We start from the raw sequence: 22673 nt of genomic DNA on the forward strand, positions 1-22673 counted from the left end.
AAATCTAACAAGCCACTCTGTTGTACCAAACCATTACAGGAAAGTCAAATGAAACAAACTGGATCGTTTGGGACTGACCTAAGCACAGGAACCTACAATGGCACAGCCAGCAAACCTTCTAAGTCCTCCTTGCAAAATCTAGGTGCTTGTGCCAAAATTGGGAGAGCTTCCCACAGGCAAGTTGAGCAACAGCCTAACATAGTCAAACTTGTTGTGTCATACCGTACAATGTTCCAGACACCACCATCACCACCTCTGAGTGGCAGTAGAGTGGTATACAGTTTGGAGAGAGTTACTCTGGGAGTCCTCAACATTGACTCCAGACCCCATGAAGTCAGGTCAAACATGGGCGAGGATTACCACCAAATACCCTCCCTCTGCCGATGAGCCTTTATTCCTACGTGGTCAACCTCACCTGGAAGAAGTGCTGAGGGTTACAAGATCACAGAATGTCCTCTCAGTGTAGGATTTTAATGTCCATTACAAAGAGTAGGCTGGTAGCCCCATTACTGACCGAGTTAGTCAGGACCTGAAGGACACAGTTGCTAGCTTGGGTGTGCAGTGGGGGAACCAACAAGAGAGAAAAACCTACTAGACCTTGTCGTCATCAGTCTACCTGTCACAGATGCATATGTGCATGACAGACAACATTGAAAGAAGAGCCCCTGTGGAAACAAAGTCCTGTTTTCACACTGAGAATATGCTCTATTGTATTGTATAGCACTACCACCACGCTAATTAGGATAGATTCAGAACAGATCTATCAACTCCGAACTGCACTTCCAATAGGGGCTTTGAGCCATCAGCAGCAGAACTATTTTCGACTACAATATAATCTCATGGCCTCGCATGTTTGGAGTAGCACCTGTAAATGAGATAGCAACCTAGTGAAGCCACAACACAAACTAAACAATGGAAGCTAAATATAGAAAGCTAAAGAATCCCACAACCAGCGGGTCAGGTCAAAGCTTTACAGTCCTGTCGTATCCAGTCATGAATGTTGGTGGACAATTAAGCAACTGGAGGAGGAGGTTTGACAAATATTCCCATCTTTAATGATGGAGAGCCCTGCACATCAGTGCAAAAGATAAGGCTGAAGCACTTGCAACCATCTTCAGCCAGAACTACCAAGTGAATGATTCATCTTAACCTCCTCCAGAGGTCCCCTGCCACGAAGGCCAGTCTTAAGCCAATTCAGTTCGCTCCATGTGAAACCTGGTCGGAAGTGGGGATGTTTGCTGATGACTGCCCAATATTCAGCACCATTCGCGACTCTTCAGATAATGAAGCAGTCCATGTTCAAATGCAGCAAGACCTGGACAATATCCAGGTGTGCGCTGACAAGTGGCAAGTAACATTTGCGCCACACAAGTGCCAGGCAATGACCATCTCTAACAAGAGAAGATCTAACCATTGTCCCTTGACATTCAATGGCATTACCATCGCTGAATTCCCCACATCCTGGGAGGTTACTATTGACCAGAAGCTGAACTGGACTAGCCATATAAGTAGTGTGGCTACCAGAACAGGTCGAAGGCTAAAAATTCTGGCCCCCTGGGTATGGGCACTTTGTCCCTTGGGCAGTGTCAGGGGGCACAGGCTGGCACTGCCAGGGTGCTATGCCCAGGGGGCACCACCTCCCTGCCGCCAACGCTCTGGGGGGGCCCCAATTGCCCTCCTTCACTTTAGCGGGGTCTCCTGCTAGTTCCCTGAAAGTAGGGAGCTACTCTAAACCCCGCCAGAGTGAAATTGTACTGGCGGGGTAGGAGATGCTATTGGGCCTGGAGAATTCAGTCCCGGGCCCGATAATAACATTTAAATTGCATTAAGAAAAGATTAAAATGACTTACCTGCTGGTCCCGCTGGTTTCCAGCGTGGTCTGACCACGCCGGATACCTGGCTCTCGGAGATGCGCGCGCATTGGGAACGCACGCGCAAATTCTGCGAATCAGTCCACACACAATTCTCCCGGCCCGATGCACTAAAAATGAGCACGTCGGGATGGGAGACTCGCCCCATGGTCTGTGATTGAGCAATGCAGAAAGAGCTTTATTCTGTAATCAGCAATGTAGTTGGTCTTGTATCATCTGCTGACACTGGCTGAAAAAGTAATAGAATTGGCCTCCAACACCAGTTCACCCCAAAAACTTGCCAAGCATTCCTTAAGAAATGATATGGTTCTGTGAGGCCTTGAATTCACCACTGAAGGGTGCAATGTAGTTTCTCGCTCATGATTTTTGCCACAAGTTCCTAATGACCAGTAGAGGTTAAATACCTTCTGGGGAAGAAAACAAGTTGGTGTGTCACAATTGATTTACAGCACTATTTCATTTGTCACCTGTAGGCTGACTTTCTTCATTATTAATATAAGAGTGGAGACCAGCCCTATTCTCACCTCACCCCCTGCATTAGCAGATACTCCCACCCAAACTCCTGCAAGGCTGAGATGAGCTAACTTCGGACAGATCAGGTCTAGGTGGTTCATAATCATGCCAGATGGTTGCATCTATCTACCGAACCATTGGGGAGCTAACTGTTCAACAGCCAGCCTGCAGACTGCAATTTATTGAAGCATACGTGACTTTTTTTCTGGAAGATCCCAAGTACATGATGGATTATTAGATTGTAACCACACAGCTGGATGCTGTATAATAATGCTGAGCTTTCTCTTTGTCAGCTGCTTGCTCTCCCCAGTGTGTGAAATCATGCTCATCTTTTTCCCACTAAGTAACTGTGCCAGTGTTGTGCAGCTCTAATCCCCCCAATATTGTGTTTTCTTTTTTACTTGCCTATTTGTTACCTGTTCATTACACTAACCCCATTTGAAAGGCTGGGTAGGGATCTGTTCTGAGATTTCCACTAATAATTTGACACAGGAATTTCCATAAGCAATCTGGAGCATTTGCTGATTGTGGGGCTTAGCTTTTCATGTCTTGTCCATGACAGATTCATGCTTCACCATGTGGGAAACTGGTGCTTGTGATCAGTGTGTACTTTGATATACTACTACATCTTTCTGGTGAAGAATGGCTGCTAAAACATTAGCATGAATAGACTGGGAATAGAGGGATATGGTCCCCGGAAGGGTAGGGGGTTTTAGTTCAGACAGGCAGCATGGTCGGTGACGCCTTGGAGGGCCAAAGGGCCTGTTCCTGTGTTGTAATTTTCTTTGTTCAGATTTTTTTTCATGGTGTGACTGACCCACCAACTTCCAGCTTCCATGGTTTCTGTTAATCTGCTGCAGCACATACTTCCCATACTGTGCTGATGTAATCAATATTCTCTTGTCTCCTTTCAGATTGCTGAAGGTGTTCTGGTCTCGTCAATGCAAATGGAACATCTGGGGGATATTTGCTCATTTGATCACTTTGTGCTTGAACCAAAATAAACCTCGTCTTCACGAAACTGTAAGTCTTTTTAGGATTTTTGACTGAGAATTAGTTAAAGTGGCAGGGTAGAGAAGGGTAGCATATTGCTTCATGGTAATGTGCTCCAGGGTAGCATAGCAGGATAAGCAGCTGAACATGTGACCATAAATGGTACTGGTTCCATCACTGACTCACCTCCCAGCTCATTTGCCTTGGTGAACAAAGTTTCAGTTTGTTCTCAGATGGAATGTGAGACTGAGCATGGTATAAAACTGGAAGTGGGAGGAAGTGGGGAATGATTAACACTAGACTCATAGGATCTCTAACATTAACACTATTTACGGGGGGCGGCACAGTGGTTGGCACTGCTGCCTCACAGCACCAGGGACCCGGGTTCGATTCCCAGCTTGGGTCACTGTCTGTGTGGAGTCTGCACATTCCCCCCGTGTCTGCGTGGGTTTCCTCCGGGTGCTCCGGTTTCCTCCCACAGTCCAAAGAAATCATAGAAATCATAGAAACCCTACAGTGCAGAAGGAGGCCATTCGGCCCATCGAGTCTGCACCGACCACAATCCCACCCAGGCCCTACCCCCACATATTTTACCCGCTAATCTCTCTAACCTACGCATCTCAGGGGTAATTTTAACCTGGCCAATCAACCTAACCCGCACATCTTTGGACTGTGGGAGGAAACCGGAGCACCCGGAGGAAACCCACGCAGACACGGGGAGAATGTGCAAACTCCACACAGACAGTGACCTGAGCCGGGAATCGAACCCGGGACCCTGGAGCTGTAAAGCAGCAGTGCTAACCACTGTGCTACCGTGCAAGTTAGGTGAATTGGCCATGCTAAATTCTCCCTCAGTGTACCCAAACAGGCGATTCGGGGATTTTCACAGCAACTTCATTACAGTGTTAATGTAAGACTACTTATGACATTAATAAATAAACTTTAAATAAATAAACTTTATTTGTGAATCAAAGGATCTTGCAGCACAGAGGAAACCATTCAGCCCGTTGTACTTGGGCTGGATGTAGGAATATGTTCAGTACTAAATGGTGCTGACAAGAAGAAGAGACATTAAAGCCCTGAAAGAACCCATTCATTGTGGGCATATGGTTAAAAAATATTTCACGTTGGCACTTTTGTCTTTGTTGCTTGTGACAAATCATTTTTTTGCCTATACATGGTGGGAAATGGTTTTGAGTGTGATTATTTGGCATTCACCTAAAATATTCAGTAAATGTCAAGCTATTAATAACAATATTATTCCTGTTGTACCACAAAAGATTTATAGGCTAAAAACTAGTTAGTTTAATTTTGTGTAGATCTTAGCTGAGACCACAATTTTTGATACCCTACCTTCAAAGGAGCGTCTTGATGAATATTCGAGACAGGATTGCAGATAATAAAGCTAATTGCAGAGAGAGATGATCTGAGTGCTAAGTAGGATGTGATAATACGGCAAAAGCTGGAAATCTGAAATAAATGCAGAAAATATTTAGAAGGTCAGGCAATGTTTGTGGAGGGAGAAACAGCGTTCACATTTCAGTTCTTGCCCTGAAATGTAAACTCTTGTTTTTCTCTCTCCATAGATGCTGTCTTCACCTACTGTGTATTTCCCAACATTTTCTTTAGCACATGATGGTTCCTCCTTGGCACTGAACCATGTGCAAATAGTGTGAGTTATAAGGTCAGATGTCCTGAAATACACTATTGTATGATTTATTTTTCAGAGATTGGGTAAACTTTACAGAAATCTTCCCTTAGGAGTTGAAATCTGTGTGCTAAGGCCCATGATTCATTTCTTACATGCTAAACTTTTTTTAAGAAAGGACTTGATTAGATCTAAAGTAATTTGGGATGGATTGCAAAATGTGGCAAATAAATGCAAGTCTTTCATTCTTCTGGAATAAGTTGTCCAGGGCCCATGCAAGGAATATGCTCAATGGGCTTTTACCTGTCTGTGCTTTATGTTCTCATAACCAGCTGCTTATTGCTGTCAGTGAATATCAGGGAGGAGCAAGGCTGGGGGGCGAAGGGCTCAGAGATTTGTGCTGCTTCCATACCCAACCTGAGAAATACACAGATTGTAGTGGTGAGTTGTTTGAATATGAGCTGTGTACTGTTAATATGAATTCATGACACACGGTGTGCTACAGGCTCTATTCCTGAAGTAATCCTTTCAAGCTCTTAATTTTGAATATATAATGTTTTATTCAAATTGCTGTCTAATTCCCATTTCAGAAATAAGTTATCCTCTCAATTGAGTTACCAGTTCACTATTATAAATATAGTGAAACTTGAAGACAGCATCAAAACTGTGACTTTAAAAAAATAAGTGAGGCTGCTCTGTAACTTAGAATCATAGAATCCCTACAGTGCAGAAGGAGGCCATTCAGCCCATTGAGTCTGCACCGACCATAATCCTACCCAGGTTCTATTCCCATAACCCCACATATTTACCCTGGTTTCACTTTTAATTTGGTTGCTGGCAGCAGTTTTAGTTTAGAAGCGGGTGGACATCAAGCTGGAAAGCAGTGTTTCTCCCTCTCCCTGGTTTTGGAAATTCTGCTGTTAGCTGGAAACAAGGTTCCTGGCCTTCCTGGAATCGAAAATCTGCTGTTGGTGATTGGCTTGACTAGAGTCTCCCTGGTGTTTTGGGAAGTTGTTCTGACTCCAAGCCTGTCTGTCTGTGCTCAAAAGAACTGCAGCATTCAACCAAAGGATTTGAGTCCAGCATCATGTGAGCATTTATAGTTTGTGATAAATCTGTGGAAAGGGTTCTGTTTATGGGATGTTTGTTTCGTTGGGACACTTCCTATATTCATCAAGGGTCATATAATATCATGGTGGTTTTTATTCTTGTTTGCGGTTGGTAAAAGTTATTGTTAATTTTCTTTCTATACATGTTAGCTGTATTCTTAAATAACTTTGTTTGATTAAAGCTCCCTAGTGCGCCATTTGAATCGTACCTGAAGTGAAATATCTCATGCTCATCCTAGCCAAATTCAAAGTGCAAAACCTATGATCCAGGCGGCCTTCATAAAACACTTTGGAGTTTCTGACCTGAATTATAATACAAGGAAATGAGCATCAGAACAGGTTTGTTGCAGTAGCTGATTTGTAGTGAGTGGCGTATAGGGCATAGTTTTAAAATCCTGAATCCCTTCCTTTCGTTTTATTTAGTGCGACTGACCCTAATTTAGACGTACATTAAAATCCTGAGCTTTGAATACGTTAAACTTATTTTTCTCTAAGATATGGATGTGAGCTGAAGTTGTTTACCCAGCAAAACATTTTCTAGCAAAGTCTGTTACAAAGAGTTTCGTCGCAACAGAAGTTAATTTTGTAACCTGTGGTTTGTGTGCTCATGTTGTTAAACTCAGTTCTTTGCCTGTCTATGACAGTTGGATATCTATGGGTTACCTTTAGGTTGGAGGCTTCATATGTAATAGTGCAGAGCTTCAGGTCCATTGCCCTAATGTCTTGCACAATCAACAACAACTTTATAATTCTTTGAAAAATACACTGCCAAAATCCAATGGTTTACTTGTATTTAAAATATATGCTGTAAATTTTGTCTAGTGTTAGGTTGTCAACTTCACCTCGAAAAAGACACACATTACTTATATAGTATAATGATCACTGGACCTTTCAAAGTGCTTTATAGCCATTGGAACACTCCTGAGGTGCTCTGTTGTAATGTAGATAACTCGGCAGCCAATTCCCATACAGAAAGTTCCCACAGTGTGATCATAACCAGATACTCTGTTTTTTGTGATGTAGACTAAGGAATAAATATTAGCCAGGACAGTTGTAGCATCTTTTACATCGATTTGAGGGGATACATAGGGCTTTGATTTAACAGCTCATCTGAAATACAGATCATATTTCCTCTGTTTAAGAAAGGGAATAGAAATGACCCTGGTAATTATAGACCGGTTAGTCTGACTTCGGTGGTTGGTAAATTGATGGAAAAGGTCCTTAGGGATGGGATTTACGACCATTTAGAAAGATGCGGATTAATCCGGGATAGTCAGCACGGATTTGTGAAGGGCAAATCGTGCCTCACAAATTTGATAGAATTTTTTGAGGAGGTAACTAGGTGTGTTGATGAAGGTAGGGCGGTTGATGTCATATACATGGATTTTAGTAAGGCCTTTGATAAGGTCCCCCATGGTCGGCTTATGATGAAAGTAAGGAGGTGTGGGATAGAGGGAAAGTTGGCCGATTGGATAGGTAACTGGCTGTCTGATCGAAGACAGAGGGTGGTGGTGGATGGAAAATTTTCGGACTGGAGGCAGGTTGCTAGCGGAGTGCCGCAGGGATCGGTGCTTGGTCCTCTGCTCTTTGTGATTTTTATTAATGACTTAGAGGAGGGGGCTGAAGGGTGGATCAGTAAATTTGCTGATGACACCAAGATTGGTGGAGTAGTGGATGAGGTGGAGGGGTGTTGTAGGCTGCAAAGAGACATAGGTAGGATGCAAAGCTGGGCTGAAAAATGGCAAATGGAGTTTAACCCTGAGAAATGTGAGGTGATTCATTTTGGTAGGACAAATTTAAATGTGGATTACAGGGTCAAAGGTAGGGTTCTGAAGACTGTGGAGGAACAGAGAGATCTTGGGGTCCATATCCACAGATCTCTAAAGGTTGCCACTCAAGTGGATAGAGCTGTGAAGAAGGCATATAGTGTGTTAGCTTTTATTAACAGGGGGTTGGAGTTTAAGAGCCGTGGGGTTATGCTGCAACTGTACAGGACCTTGGTGAGACCGCATTTGGAATATTGCGTGCAGTTCTGGTCACCTCACTATAAGAAGGATGTGGAAGCGCTGGAGAGAGTGCAGAGGAGATTTACCAGGATGCTGCCTGGTTTGGAGTGTCGGTCTTATGAGGAAAGGTTGAGGGAGCTGGGGCTGTTCTCTCTGGAGCGGAGGAGATTGAGGGGAGACTTAATAGAGGTTTATAAAATGATGAAGGGGATAGATCGAGTGAACGTTCAAAGACTATTTCCTCGGGTGGATGGAGCTATTACAAGGGGGCATAACTATAGGGTTCATGGTGGGAGATATAGGAAGGATATCAGAGGTAGGTTCTTCACGCAGAGAGTGGTTGGGGTGTGGAATGGACTGCCTGCAGTGATAGTGGAGTCAGACACTTTAGGAACATTTAAGCGGTTATTGGATAGGCACATGGAGCACACCAGGATGGTAGGGAGTGGGATAGCTTGATCTTGGTTTCAGATGAAGGTCGGCACTACATCGTGGGCCGAAGGGCCTGTTCTGTGCTGTACTGTTCTATGTTCTATGTAAACAACATATTGGCAGTATCACCAAGGCAGCATCATCATCACAAGTTCTCTGTCTGAAGGCACATCTTTGGTGATTATTCGCCAGACTACTGCTATATACGTGTCATCCTTTCTATTGGTAATGAGAGGAGACTGATCCTGATGCTACTTCAGATGGAATGGGGATCAAAACCTGTGCTGTGGGTGTTAATCTAAACCACACTCGAAATGTCAAGCTAACTTTTTTCTTTATTCATTCGTGGGGCATACGTGATGCTGACTGACCAGCATTTATTCCCCATCCATACTTGCCCGAGGGCAATTGAGAGTCAACCACATTGTTGTGGCTCTAGAGTCACATGTAGACCAAACCAGGTAAGGACGGCAGATTTCCTTCCTTAATGGACATTAGTGGCACGGTGGCACAGTGCTTAGCACTGCTGCCTCACAGAGCCAGGGATCCGGGTTCAATTACCAGCTTGGGTCACTGTCTGTGCGGAGTCTGCAAGTTCTCCCCATGCCTGCATGGGTTTCCCCATGTTGCTCCAGTTTCCTCCCACAGTCCAAAGATATGCGAGTTAGGCGGATTGACCATCTTAAATTGCCCCTTAAGTGTCGGACAGACTAGCAGGGTAAATACATGGGGTTACAGAGATGGGCCCTGGGAGGAGGATTGTGGTTGGTGCAGACTCAGTGGGCCGAATGGCCTCTTTCGGCACTGTAGGGATTCTATGATTCTAGTGAACCAGATGGGTTTTATTGACAATGGCTTTGTGGTCATCAGTACATTCTTAATTCCAGATTTTTTTAATGTTGAATTCAAATTCCACCATTTGGCCTCCCAGTGCTAAAATATGCAGATTTGAAGATTTCATTTTGAACTGAGTTAGTTAAATTCACTTTGGTTGCTTGCTGTGTTCGCTGACCTACGTTGGCTGTCCTGCAACACTCAGTTTTAAAGTTCCGACCCTTGCTTTTAAATGTCTCATGGCCCCACCATTCACAATGTATTATTTATCTAACCTCCTCCACCCTCATGCTTCTGAGATCTCTGCGCTCCTTTAATTCCGGCTTCTTGTGTGTCCCTGATTTTCATTGCCCCACCATTGATAGATTAGAGGGGCTTTAGATTGGTACCACTGGTCGGCGCAACATCGAGGGCCGAAGGGCCTGTACTGCGCTGTAATGTTCTATTGGTGGCTGCAGTTCTCAATGCAGGACGTGTAAGGGGAGATTTGACTGAGATATAAAAATGTATATAAGAAGCAACTGGTTCCAGTTGCTGATAACCGCTGGTCACAGATTTAAGGTAATTAGCAAAAGATTATGTGGTAATATAAGGGGAAAAATCAATAATCACTTTAATGTAAGAAGTCTCACACCAGGTTGAAGTCCAACAGGTTTATTTGGTAGCATGAGCTTTCGGAGCGCTGCCCCTTCATCACCTGATGAAGGGTCAGCGCTCCGAAAGCTCGTGCTACCAAATAAACCTGTTGGACTTTAACCTGGTGTTGTGAGACTTCTTACTGTGCCTACCTCAGTCCAACGCCGGCATCTCCACATTATAACTTTTTAAAGTGATTTGGATATATACTTGAAGTGGGAAGAAATGATCAGGCTATGGGGAAAGAGCAAGGGGGTGGAACTAATTGAATAGCTCTTTCAAAGATGATGTATTGTGTTGTTCTGTGATTCTGTAATTGTTAAGTATAAATAGGATATTATCACACCATTCGCATAGAATAACTTCCTACTGCAGCTGACTTAGTAGTGGGATTCTCGGTGACAATGCCTCTTATCAATCAGAGTCCACTTGCCAACCAATCATCACATTCTTTTCATACAATCTAAATTTGTTGTTTTCCCTTAAATTGGTATTCTTATGAATTGTCCTGATGAGTGCAAGATAAAAAGCTTCAACAAAATGTATTTTTTTCGGCAATACTTGAGACTTGATAGTGGTGATACCGGCCTTTGAATTACTAGTGCAATAATACAGGTAGTAGGGGTTCAAACATCCTGTCATTTTGGCCTTCTAAGCCTTGCATCAATTCCAATACGTTCAGAGCTTTGTCACACACATACTTTCTCATACTAATTCTTGCCCACTCCTCACCTCTTGCTTCACTAATGGATCCCGGGTCTCCCATCACTACTGCTAGTATTACCATATTGATTCGGAATCATCTACCTGATCTGTGAATCCCTCCAAAGCTTTGTCTCGTCTCACTGCAATCTTCCCCAGTTCTGCATCCTAACTCGCACGCAGCACTTTGTTAATTCTGTGTATCTTTCTCCACTTCCCCTGTCTGCACTACTTTTGAAAGCCTATGTGCAGCTGCACCTAATCCCTCTCTTGTTTACTACTCCGTCCAGTTCTCCCCTCTTTTAAGTAAAATGGCATATTTACTGTGTTAAAAGTGTTATATGCAGACAGTTGTAAAAGCATATTATTGTGCCATAACCCTGCATTCCACCAGTTTACCGTTGACAAGTCAATGGACTGTACACCTGGCACAAAATTGCTGAGAAGAAATTGGTTTTAATCCTGATTTACTGTAAATGGATTTGTCAACATAGGTTGAATATGGGATTTTATAGCATCTATGAACACAACTTGAATCAACTAGAATGTGTGTTCTGTGGCATGCCTTCAGTAGAATGGGTACATGTGATATAAATATGGAATCTGCAGCAGGCAAATAACAGGAAATCACAGAATTCCTCATGAGCAGGAAGGCTAATGTTTGCTGTCTGTTTTCCACTGCGATATTATGGAAAATCAGTCACAGTTGAAACTGCCAGGTTTCTAAAACTGGGGCAAATCGTTTCACATTTTTCATATAATTATACTGTAGATTACTTTCAGTAAGGGCTTGGTGAAGTGTAACCGTGACTATGTGAACGGTTAGTTCTATGTTTAGTTGAACTGTGAAGAAATATCCAACAGTATAGCGATAAACTTTAGCTGCCAAACTCTGCATTTGGAGAAAGCATTTAGAACTATGTAGTACCAGGATTGGAAGCCTTATGGTTACAGATCTGTAATTAAAACTAATTGTATTTAATAAGGTGCCACATCAAAAGATTAATACTGTATGTAAGATAAAGAAGGCTCACGGAGCTGGGGGTATTTTGGTGGACAGTTGGTTAATGGACAGGAAACAGTAGAGATAAATGGGGCATTTTCGAATTGGCAAGCTATAACTCGTGGAGTGTTGCAAGGGTCAGTGCTGGGGCCTCAGTTATTTACACTCTATATTACTGACTTGGAAAGAGTGCAAAGGAGATTTACCAGGATGCTGCCTGGTTTGGAGGGTAGGTCTTATGAGGAAAGGTTGAGGGAGCTAGGGCTGTTCTCTCTGGAGCGGAGGAGGCTGAGGGGAGACTTAATTGAGGTTTATAAAATGATGAAGGGGATAGATAGAGTGAACGTTCAAAGACTATTTCCTCGGGTGGATGGAGCTATTACAAGGGGGCATAACTATAGGGTTCGTGGTGGGAGATACAGGAAGGATATCAGAGGTAGGTTCTTTACGCAGAGAGTGGTTGGGGTGTGGAATGGACTGCCTGCAGTGATAGTGGAGTCAGACACTTTAGGAACATTTAAGCGGTTATTGGATAGGCAGATGGAGCACACCAGGATGATAGGGAGTGGGATAGCTTGATCTTGGTTTCAGATAAAGCTCGGCACAACATCGTGGGCCGAAGGGCCTGTTCTGTGCTGTACTGTTCTATGTTCTATGTATAAAGGGACTGCGAATCATGTACCTACGTTTGCTGATGATACAAATAGAAATGTAAACTGTGAGGAGGACACAAAGGTTGTAAAGCGATATAGCCAGATTAAGTTAGTGGACAACAAGTGGCAGATGAAGAAACTACAGGGAAGTGGAAGGTTATTCATGTTGGTAGGAGACTTGCTAAAGCTGTACAGGATTTTGGTGAGACCACACTTGGAGTACTCTGTGCAATTTTCTTCCTGCTATTTAAGGAAGGTGAACAGGAGATGGTGAAAAGTGATTGAGGACAGGGACCCGAGCTGATTCTGTAGCTCCAGGTTTTATATGACCATACAAGTTCCTTAATGACATTCAGATCACCATCTTCTCGAGGGCAATTAGGGATGGGCAATAAATGCTGGCCTAGCCAACGACACCCACATCCCATTAACAAATTTTGAAAAAGCTGGAGATCAGCCAACGCAGCAGAGCCTGTGGTTCAAACCTGGGGCCTTCCCTTTCTATACAACTCGCTGGAATTAACTGCTGAGAAATTGGGGGGGTTCATCTGCTTTCAACTCACATGAGAGGTAAATAGGTCTTCCATAGAGTTAGTACTTACTGAGCAAAAGAAGGGAAATGGAAGGAAAATCCGTCCGTCTAATGGATCATTGGCGACCATCTTCTGTACATTGCCCTCAGCAGCAGTCCCCCGAGCGTGATCTGTCTAAACCTGCACCTGCTTTGTTAGCTTTTTTCAGAAAAATGTTATTTCAAAAGTACTTGTAATAACGTGAGTTGAGGAGGAAGTCTCGGTACACAGCAATTATTTTAAAATGATATTTGAAAACAATTCTGTTTTTGTCCTGCTTAGGAATAAAGCCAAGCTGTTGGAAGGAGGAAAAGTTTCAGGACTTTGGGGCTAGAGCAGATGTGGGTTTATTTAAAAATCATTCAAAGAGCAAGTACAGGCATGATGGGCTGGATGGCTACCCACTGCACTGTATGATTCTGATTTTTTTTTAACCTTAGCCTGAGATCGTCTGTCTAAAAGGTTCCAATAAAGTTATTGAAAAACAAACCTTCAGCCTTGTTTTGAATTGCATAATGATTTCCCCACTTAGCATTAGTCTGGATAGTTCTCTATCAGCTGGCACAGGCATGATGGGCCAAATGGTGGCCTCCGATGCTGTAAATTTATGTTTCTATTTTGCTATGCATTCTGTGAGTGTGTTAAGTGCACTTTGCTGTGAAATATTCTTTACCATCCATTTTATGCTGATAACTGTAATGATCTTCCTATAAGCTGCTCCATTAATGCCAACTTGCAACATTACTTTTAAAAACAAATGCCAAAGCATTTAAATACTCGGTTACTGAAAGGTGAAAATTAATGAACATGTCATAAGGCACGATCGAGTGAGGCGTGAAGCCATCACTATATAATCTGTACTAGCATTGTAGATATGCTTGCAAAATAATCCTGCCTCCACAGCAACCAACGTTATTTTTCTTGGGAGTCATTTAAAAAATGTAATGCCTTTTGCTTCCCTTAGAATGAGGGGTCCCCCTCTTTGGTGTGTTGTACATTTCTTACAAGTGTTGAAGGTCCATTTTTAAAAAAAAAATCTACCCCTCTACTGCTGTTCCTTTTTTAAACCACTTTCCTTATTCCAGTTTTGTAGAGTATCTGTCTGGCTTATGTGCCCCTTGTAGATGCAGCGACAAGAAATTCCTGTTTGTTTGCAAGACTCTGAACTGAATTTACTAGTTAAACATAAGGTTGGAGAATCTTGCTTAAAGCTTCAGAATGGATTTTTAAAAATGACTCTCGTAGGAAAGCAACATGTACTTATTGAAAGAGGCACATCAGCACAAGGGGGAAACTGAATAGGGTGACTGAGGGCTTGGTGTTGGGACCACACTGGCTTCTAAGTTATGTCGATGGTGTGGCTTCAGAAAAATTGTGCAAATGGCGCAAAACTAGTAAGGGGAATGAAATATGTGGAGACAGTTCAGAAATCACAGGATGACATGGATAAAATGTGAGTGGACCGAACAGTGGTGGATGAAGTTGAAATTTGGTAAGTGTAAAGTACAATACATGGGATGGAAAACATTAACTAGTGTACTCCATGAAAAATGTTGAATAGCTCATAAAGATGAGAGAGGGCATGATAATTGACACAACTTCAAAAAAGGTTAGCTCACAACGTTACTTGAAATTAAATTGCAAAAGTAGGAGATACTGGTTCAAACAAGTAAATGATAAATTTATGACTGATATTCAGAAGGGGTTTTTCATTCAGAATTATAAAGCAATAGAGTCCCAGCAAGAGTATTGGGAGTTAAAACATTGGATCTGTTAAGAAATAGTCAAGTGGTGCAATGGGAGGATTTTAGGTTCTACTTGGTTGGGTGAATCAAGATTTGCCAACTGTTTTCCTTCACCTCTTGCAATGTTGTGAGCCACTGAATGATTTGCAGTTTTTATTTTGTGTATTATTATATCAATGTCCCTTACTTTAAGTTGTGTATGTTTTAAAACAAAATCTCGCACACACACAGTTACAAAAACAATTTGCTCCTATTATTGCATAAATATTCCCCAACTAGGTTTGAGCAAGTATCTACATGCCTCTGTTTTTTTTAATCCATCAACCAGCTCAGCTACTTTAGGTTAACATTGGTGGTGGTGGTGGTGGTGGTGGGGGGTGGTGGTGGGGGGTGGTGGTGGGGGGGGGGGGGTGGGGGGGGGGGGGGTAACTGAGCTTTACCTGCTTGCATCCAGTCCATTACCTAGAACTGCTTCTGACATACACAGTGGTGTCAGTTTCAACCACTATTTCTCACTCACATTCCCCACCTCAATCCTCAACCAAGTATAACTTGAATATTGTTGCAAAGAGGGACGTTGCAGAAGCTTTTTGCCTTGTTCTCATCAGGACAAACACAAGAATGCCAAATTTCACAATTTATACTACATTTTGATGCTGATTCGTCAAGGTGACAGGTGATAATCAGTTATTGCGATTGTTTGAAATTTGGCATGCTTGTGTTCCACACATCAGGCCAAACACAAAATGCCTTGGCAACAGTAATATTTCAGTAATATTCAAGTTCCAAACTACAAACAAAAGTTTGCACATTCTCCTCGTGTCTGCGTGGGTTTCCTCCGGGTGCTCCGGTTTCCTCCCACAGTCCAAAGATGTGCGGGTTAGGTTGATTGGCCAGGTTAAAAAAAATTGCCCCTTAGAGTCTTGAGGTGCGTAGGTTAGAGGGATTAGTGGGTAAATATGTGGGGGTAGGGCCTGGGTGGGATTGTGGTCGGTGCAGACTCGATGGGCCGAATGGCCTCCTTCTGCACTGTAGGGTTTCTATGATTTCTATGAAAAGTGTCGCAGTCCCCTGTCTTTTCTTTTTTAGTCCTTGGGATATGAATGTTGCTGGCAAGACAAGTATTTATTGTCTATCCCTATTGCCCTTGGGCAGGTTTTAGTGAGCCACCTTTTCTTGAACTGCTGCATCTATTTGATGTTGGTGTACCCACAGCTCTTATGGAGGGAATTTCAGGATTTTGACCCAGTGAGAGTGAAGAGATGGCAATGAAGTTTCAAGTCAGGATGGTGTGTGGATTGGAGGGGAATTTTCAGCTGGTCTATTCCTCCAGGTGGTAGAGACCAAGGGCTTGGAAATGCTGTCAAAGGAAAGTTGGCGTAGTGCATCCTGGAGATGGTATATACTGCTGCCACTGTTTAAGGAGGTGGCAGGGTACCAATCAACAGTCTGGCAGCATCTGTAAGGAGAGAAAAGAGCTGACGTTTCAAGTCCAGATGACCCAGACTTGCTGAGATTTTCCAGCATTTTCTCTTTTGGTTTCAGATTCCAGCAGCCGCAGTAATTTGCTTTTAATCAACAGTCTGCATTGCCCTAGTTGGTGTCAAGCTTCTTTATTGGAGCTGCACTCGTCTAGACAAGTGGCGTGTATTCCATCACTGAGTGGGAGATGATTGTCCTCCAACAGCCAGAATTATCTTCCTTTGTGATGGGTATGATTCTAAGCGGTGAAGAGCTTCCCGTGCTCCCACACTCTTCCACCCACATTTCCCATTGACTTCAACTCTGCGCGGGCAGCTTGAAGCTGCACTTGGTCAAGTGTCAACGGCAGTGAATTCTCACATTGTCTCTGGAATTCACTTCATTTGTCCATGTTTAGACCAAGGAAGTCAGGAGTGGCGCTGCTGGAACCAAACGGAACTTTAGTGAGCAGGTTATTTCTCAGTAATGGCCACTTTGGTCAGATTGCTGATAGTTGAGAGTAAACTGATGTGGCAGTCTTTGGCTGGTTCTACAGATTGACATTTGGTATTTGTCATCAAAGATCACCGTAAGTCAACAAAAGTCTTATTATGCAGAGCAGGTGTTGTCTCCATACTCCCGCACTGCAGCGAGACCGGGACTGTGTATCAGTACTCCCGCACTGCAGCGAGACCGGGACTGTGTATCAGTACTCCCACACTGCAGCGAGACCGGGATTGTGTATCAGTACTCCCACACTGCAGCGAGACCGGGACTGTGTATCAGTACTCCCACACTGCAGCGAGACCGGGACTGTGTATCAGTACTCCCACACTGCAGCGAGACCGGGACTGTGTATCAGTACTCCCACATTGCAGCGAGACCGGGATTGTGTATCAGTACTCCCACACTGCAGCGAGACCGGGACTGTGTATCAGTACTCCCGCACTGCAGCGAGACCGGGATTGTGTATCAGTACTCCCACACTGCAGCGAGACCGGGATTGTGTATCAGTACTCCCGCACTGCAGCGAGACCGCGACTGTGTATCAGTACTCCCACACTGCAGCGAGACCGGGACTGTGTATCAGTACTCCCACACTGCAGCGAGACCGGGACTGTGTATCAGTACTCCCGCACTGCAGCGAGACCGGGATTGTGTATCAGTACTCCCGCACTGCAGCGAGACCGGGACTGTGTATCAGTACTCCCGCACTGCAGCGAGACCGGGACTGTGTATCAGTACTCCCACACTGCAGCGAGACCGGGATTGTGTATCAGTACTCCCACACTGCAGCGAGACCGGGACTGTGTATCAGTACTCCCGCACTGCAGCGAGACCGCGACTGTGTATCAGTACTCCCGCACTGCAGCGAGACCGGGACTGTGTATCAGTACTCCCGCACTGCAGCGAGACCGGGACTGTGTATCAGTACTCCCACACTGCAGCGAGACCGCGACTGTGTATCAGTACTCCCACACTGCAGCGAGACCGGGATTGTGTATCAGTACTCCCGCACTGCAGCGAGACCGCGACTGTGTATCAGTACTCCCGCACTGCAGCGAGACCGGGATTGTGTATCAGTACTCCCGCACTGCAGCGAGACCGGGACTGTGTATAGTACTCCCGCACTGCAGCGAGACCGCGACTGTGTATCAGTACTCCCGCACTGCAGCGAGACCGGGATTGTGTATCAGTACTCCCGCACTGCAGCGAGACCGGGACTGTGTATAGTACTCCCGCACTGCAGCGAGACCGGGACTGTGTATCAGTACTCCCGCACTGCAGCGAGACCGCGACTGTGTATCAGTACTCCCGCACTGCAGCGAGACCGGGATTGTGTATCAGTACTCCCGCACTGCAGCGAGACCGGGACTGTGTATAGTACTCCCGCACTGCAGCGAGACCGGGATTGTGTATCAGTACTCCCGCACTGCAGCGAGACCGCGACTGTGTATCAGTACTCCCGCACTGCAGCGAGACCGGGATTGTGTATCAGTACTCCCGCACTGCAGCGAGACCGGGACTGTGTATCAGTACTCCCGCACTGCAGCGAGACCGCGACTGTGTATCAGTACTCCCGCACTGCAGCGAGACCGGGATTGTGTATCAGTACTCCCGCACTGCAGCGAGACCGGGACTGTGTATAGTACTCCCGCACTGCAGCGAGACCGGGACTGTGTATCAGTACTCCCGCACTGCAGCGAGACCGCGACTGTGTATCAGTACTCCCGCACTGCAGCGAGACCGGGACTGTGTATCAGTACTCCCGCACTGCAGCGAGACCGGGATTGTGTATCAGTACTCCCGCACTGCAGCGAGACCGGGATTGTGTATCAGTACTCCCGCACTGCAGCGAGACCGGGATTGTGTATCAGTACTCCCGCACTGCAGCGAGACCGGGATTGTGTATCAGTAACTACAAAGTGTGCCGAAGAAGTTTTCTCGAGAATAAGGGGTAATTTTCCACTTTAACAGAAGAGCCCTGTTACTGATTTCTGCCCCTGCAGTTCTGATTCATCCTTGGTTTCCATCATTCCAATATTGGCGGTTGCACCTTCAGCTGCTTAGGACCTTAGACTCTGGAATGGCCCTCCTCCCCTCCTCTTAAAATACTTCTTAAAACCTACCTCTGACCTGTTAAATATCTCCTTTATGCCTTGATAACAAAGTTTGTTTGATAACACTCCTGTGAAGCACCTTTTGAACATTTTACCTTGTTAAAGATATTACACAAATAGAATAAAAATTAACAGCCGTGAAGTATTCAGCAGGCCTGGCAGAACCTGTGGAAAGAGAAACAGAGTTAAGCTTTGGTCAGATAGAAGGTCATCAGCCTGGAATGTTAACTCTGGTGCACTCTCCACATAGGCTGCCGGACCTTCTGAATACTTACACTATTTGCTGTTTTCTTTTCAGATTTCTGGCAATTAGTGATTTGCGTCGAAATAAATATCACTTGTTGCTGTACTCTTGCCCTTTTCAGAAAGTAGGTTGTAGGGTGCAGTATGCAGTAGCCATCTTTTGGATGAGATATTGAAGTAAGATTCCACCTATTTGCTCAGAAATTCACATGGAAATCTATATGGCTTCCAGCTCAGTCTCTCTATTGGAGAATGCATTTGTTTTACCATGGGTCTCTGGGGGAAAAAAACATACTGCTAAAATCAAACATGAATACATGCTACTGACTGTCATTGAATTCTGGCCAAATTAAGGCTAAGATCTAAACATATAGATTAGACTTTATGGTCCTTTGATAGTGAAGTACAGCACTTTGAAGCTCTAGCACTTGTCATTGCAGAGTATTGATTGGTGGTGTATTTGGCACTCGGATAATTACTGAGTGAGTCTCAGTAACTCCTCTCAGTCATTCCTGTTTTCTTTGTCATGGTTGAACAATGAATATAAATGACTGATAATTGAATTAAGGTTGTTTAGAACCTTCTTAGCCAAAGTGTAGCTAGATCCAGTATCGGGAAGAACATAGAATTATGCAGTTCCGAAGGAGGCCATTTGACCCATCATGCCTGCCAGTTCGCTTCTCTCCATGTTGTTTCCCCATAGCCCTGCAAGCTGATGAACAAGGTGATGTCTTGGCTAGTTGAGTTTGACCAGTGTTGAGAAGTCCCATTTGGTTTCCCATTCCAATTGTATAAACAAGATTTGCAGAGACCTCGGAGGGCAGAAATTTAAAAAGACTGGGAAGACAGACTCTGTTGCAGTAGCAGTAAAGTGACCCTAGATATCTCTGACACACTTGGAAAGTGAAGGACAAGCTAAAGGACTCTCCTCCATCTGCTTGTTTTGAACAGCAGCAACATGCTATTGAGGGCGTTGAACTTGCATCCAGTTGGGTCAAATTCTCTGGCAAGTGTGCGCCATTGCAAAGGGTGGGAAAGCTTCCCTAGCGCTATGTGAGCATGGTCCTCCTGCCAAATGAGTCTGTTCAGAATTGCAGAGACACTATGAATACTGGATGTTACGACTTGTGGCACTCGAGGCAAGTGAATTGGTGAGACGGATTAATGCTAACCTTGTTATAGCAAGTGCAAATCTTCTTAAAAAAAATCCCAGCCTGCTATATTATCATTTGATAAACTTTTGTCTCAGCACTTACAGTGCAGCTCAGAGGAGAACTTGCATCTTGACACTGAATGATATCGTCGTTCCTTCACTGTCACTGGATCAAAATTCCAGAACACTCTCCCTAACAGCAATGTTGGTGTACCTGCATCAGATGGATTATAGTGATTCAAGAAGCAGCTCAAGGGAAATAAATGCTGCCCTTGCTCACATTCGAAAAACAAGTGGGGATAGACCAATCCGAGAGAGAGATGTGAGCGAGAATGGTTCTATGCCTCCTGTGGCTCATTTTTTAGTCCAGACTTCCTCCAAATCCAAGTCTAGTTCCCAAGACTACTCCATAATGTGAACGAGGTCTGACTGGGAAACTTGAGCCTTCTGATTCTGTTCAAATGGGATTATTTTGTCTGGGGCAGGTCAACTGCAGGTGGCTGACTCTGTTTTATGTTTTCCTAACAAGCTTATCTCTCGTTCTGTATGTCTGGGAGGTCTGTTTGGAGGTGTTGCTACTGTTTGCCGTAATTATTCAGGTGACTTCATCCATCATCTATCACAATGGAGTGGAAATCAAGTGGACAAAAGCCCAGTTCTGGAATGATTTTCTGGCACTCCTGAGCTCCTAAACAATGAATAGATACACAGCACAGACTTCAGTGTCTGTTGCAAACCTCCACATAAATCACTTGGCACAACGGCTTATTAGGGTCAAGAGTGTAACGCCTCTCTTTTGAAAGATGATCCATATAAGGGATCAGTACTGATTCATCTGTCACCTTTTGTACAGCTCTTACATGTTTGTTTTCCTTTCAAAGATACATGGGTTATTAATAATCAGAGCTGCTAATATGACAGCAAGCGGTGTGTTAGCAGATTTATTTATTTGTGAAACATTAGTTACCTGTGTTTGTTCTGTTTTCCTTCTGAGAGTTTGCTGGCTGAGGTGTATACAGACCTGCAGTTCTACTACGGTTAGCGAACTGCCAATACTGATACCGTCTCTGCAGCCACAAAGATGCTGCAGTATGCAGAGTTTAGCAAGATCATACACTTTAATAATCAGCTGTCCAGATGTTATTCAAGGTCAATTGCCAGGCTTTTGATTTTTTCTGTTTTTCTCTGTGAATATTCAGCATGTGCTCTTAATTCTGAGTCAGAAGGGTTAGACACAAGCACATGCTTGTGCTCAAAATCTAGGCTGACATGACAATGCCCTGAGTGTGCTGTATTTGCAGGGGTGCTTTCAGATCCAACAGGTAAAAGATCAAGTGGTATAAGATTCGAAGTAGAGCAGCGACTTCCCTTGGTGCGCTCCTGGCCATTGTTCTTCTCTCAGCCAACATCATGGACAACTGGCATTCACATCTTGGTTGCGAGTGAGATCTTGTGTGCAAATTGATGATCTTTTGCCTTCCTCTGTCGTGCACTTCATTATTTGAAACAGTTCAAAATGTCTCTGAAACCTGATGTGAACTAATCGAGTCTCACGTGTTTCACTCCAGGCACGATCCTACTGACAACTAGGGAGCTTTTATCAAAACAAATTTTAATTAACAACACAGTTTAACTATAACAAATGAATTAGCTTAACATTTGACAATTGAATAGTACTTAAACATGACAAGATGCAATCTTTAACTGCTCACCTATCCCTATGAATTCCAATTCAAGCAATTTCCTCTTATAGACTTAAACCCCCTCGTTAAAATTAGTCAGGAAAACACAGGCCCACCTGCTTGTACTTAGGTTGCCAATTTTGGAACTTCCAGACAACCTTTAGGGAGGGAGAGAGATACACGTCTTGCTTCTTTAAGAACTACACATTAAATGAAAGAGAAACAGTGTTTTCCCTGCAAGATGAGCTCCTCCCATTAAGCACATGATTCTGTCCCTGTCAATCAACAATTCACTCTGAAACCACCAGGGGCGACACAAGTAAACACACATTCATTAGCTTAGCTCAAAATAAACACTCTAGGTCTAATCTCAGTACTTATCCTGTGCTCCCAGCTATCAATTTAAAGATTTGTTGGACAAATTGGCACCCTGCAAAACATCTGCATTCAAAACACACCCAAACATGATATTCCTATATTTGTTAAAGTTACAGTCTCATCACACAGCATTGAGCACTGTAACACTCCACTAGTTACAGCTGAACATGACCAACAACCTGACTCCTATTTGTGTGCGAGTCCTTTACCATGTTAATATATCACCTCTGACCCCATGAGCTCTCTTTTGTATAATAACTTGATGATTGCACTGTAGAGTCATAGAGGTTTACAGCATGGAAACAGGCCCTTCGGCCCAACTTGTCCATGCCGCCCTTTTTTAAAAAAATCCCTAAGTTAATCCCAATTGCCCGCATTTGGCCCATCTCCCTCTATACCCATCGTACCCATGTAACTA

General features: G+C 44.0%; 1 protein-coding gene across 7 annotated transcripts in view; it reads left to right on the forward strand.

The window, feature by feature from the left end:
- Positions 1–22673, forward strand: part of disp1 (dispatched homolog 1 (Drosophila)) — a 390670-nt gene that overhangs the window by 61068 nt on the left and 306929 nt on the right. For 5 of the 7 annotated variants that reach the window (XM_078212187.1, XM_078212182.1, XM_078212184.1 and 2 more), the window contains one exon: positions 3299–3407. The gene's annotated coding sequence lies outside the window, so the exon portion shown is untranslated. Of the gene's footprint in view, positions 1–3298; positions 3408–4963; positions 5050–22673 lie in introns of those variants that run through there. The other 2 variants (XM_078212185.1, XM_078212189.1) reach the window with 2 other exon arrangements.

This window comes from Mustelus asterias, chromosome 5, assembly GCF_964213995.1.
Source record: "Mustelus asterias chromosome 5, sMusAst1.hap1.1, whole genome shotgun sequence".
Taxonomy (NCBI): domain Eukaryota; kingdom Metazoa; phylum Chordata; class Chondrichthyes; order Carcharhiniformes; family Triakidae; genus Mustelus; species Mustelus asterias.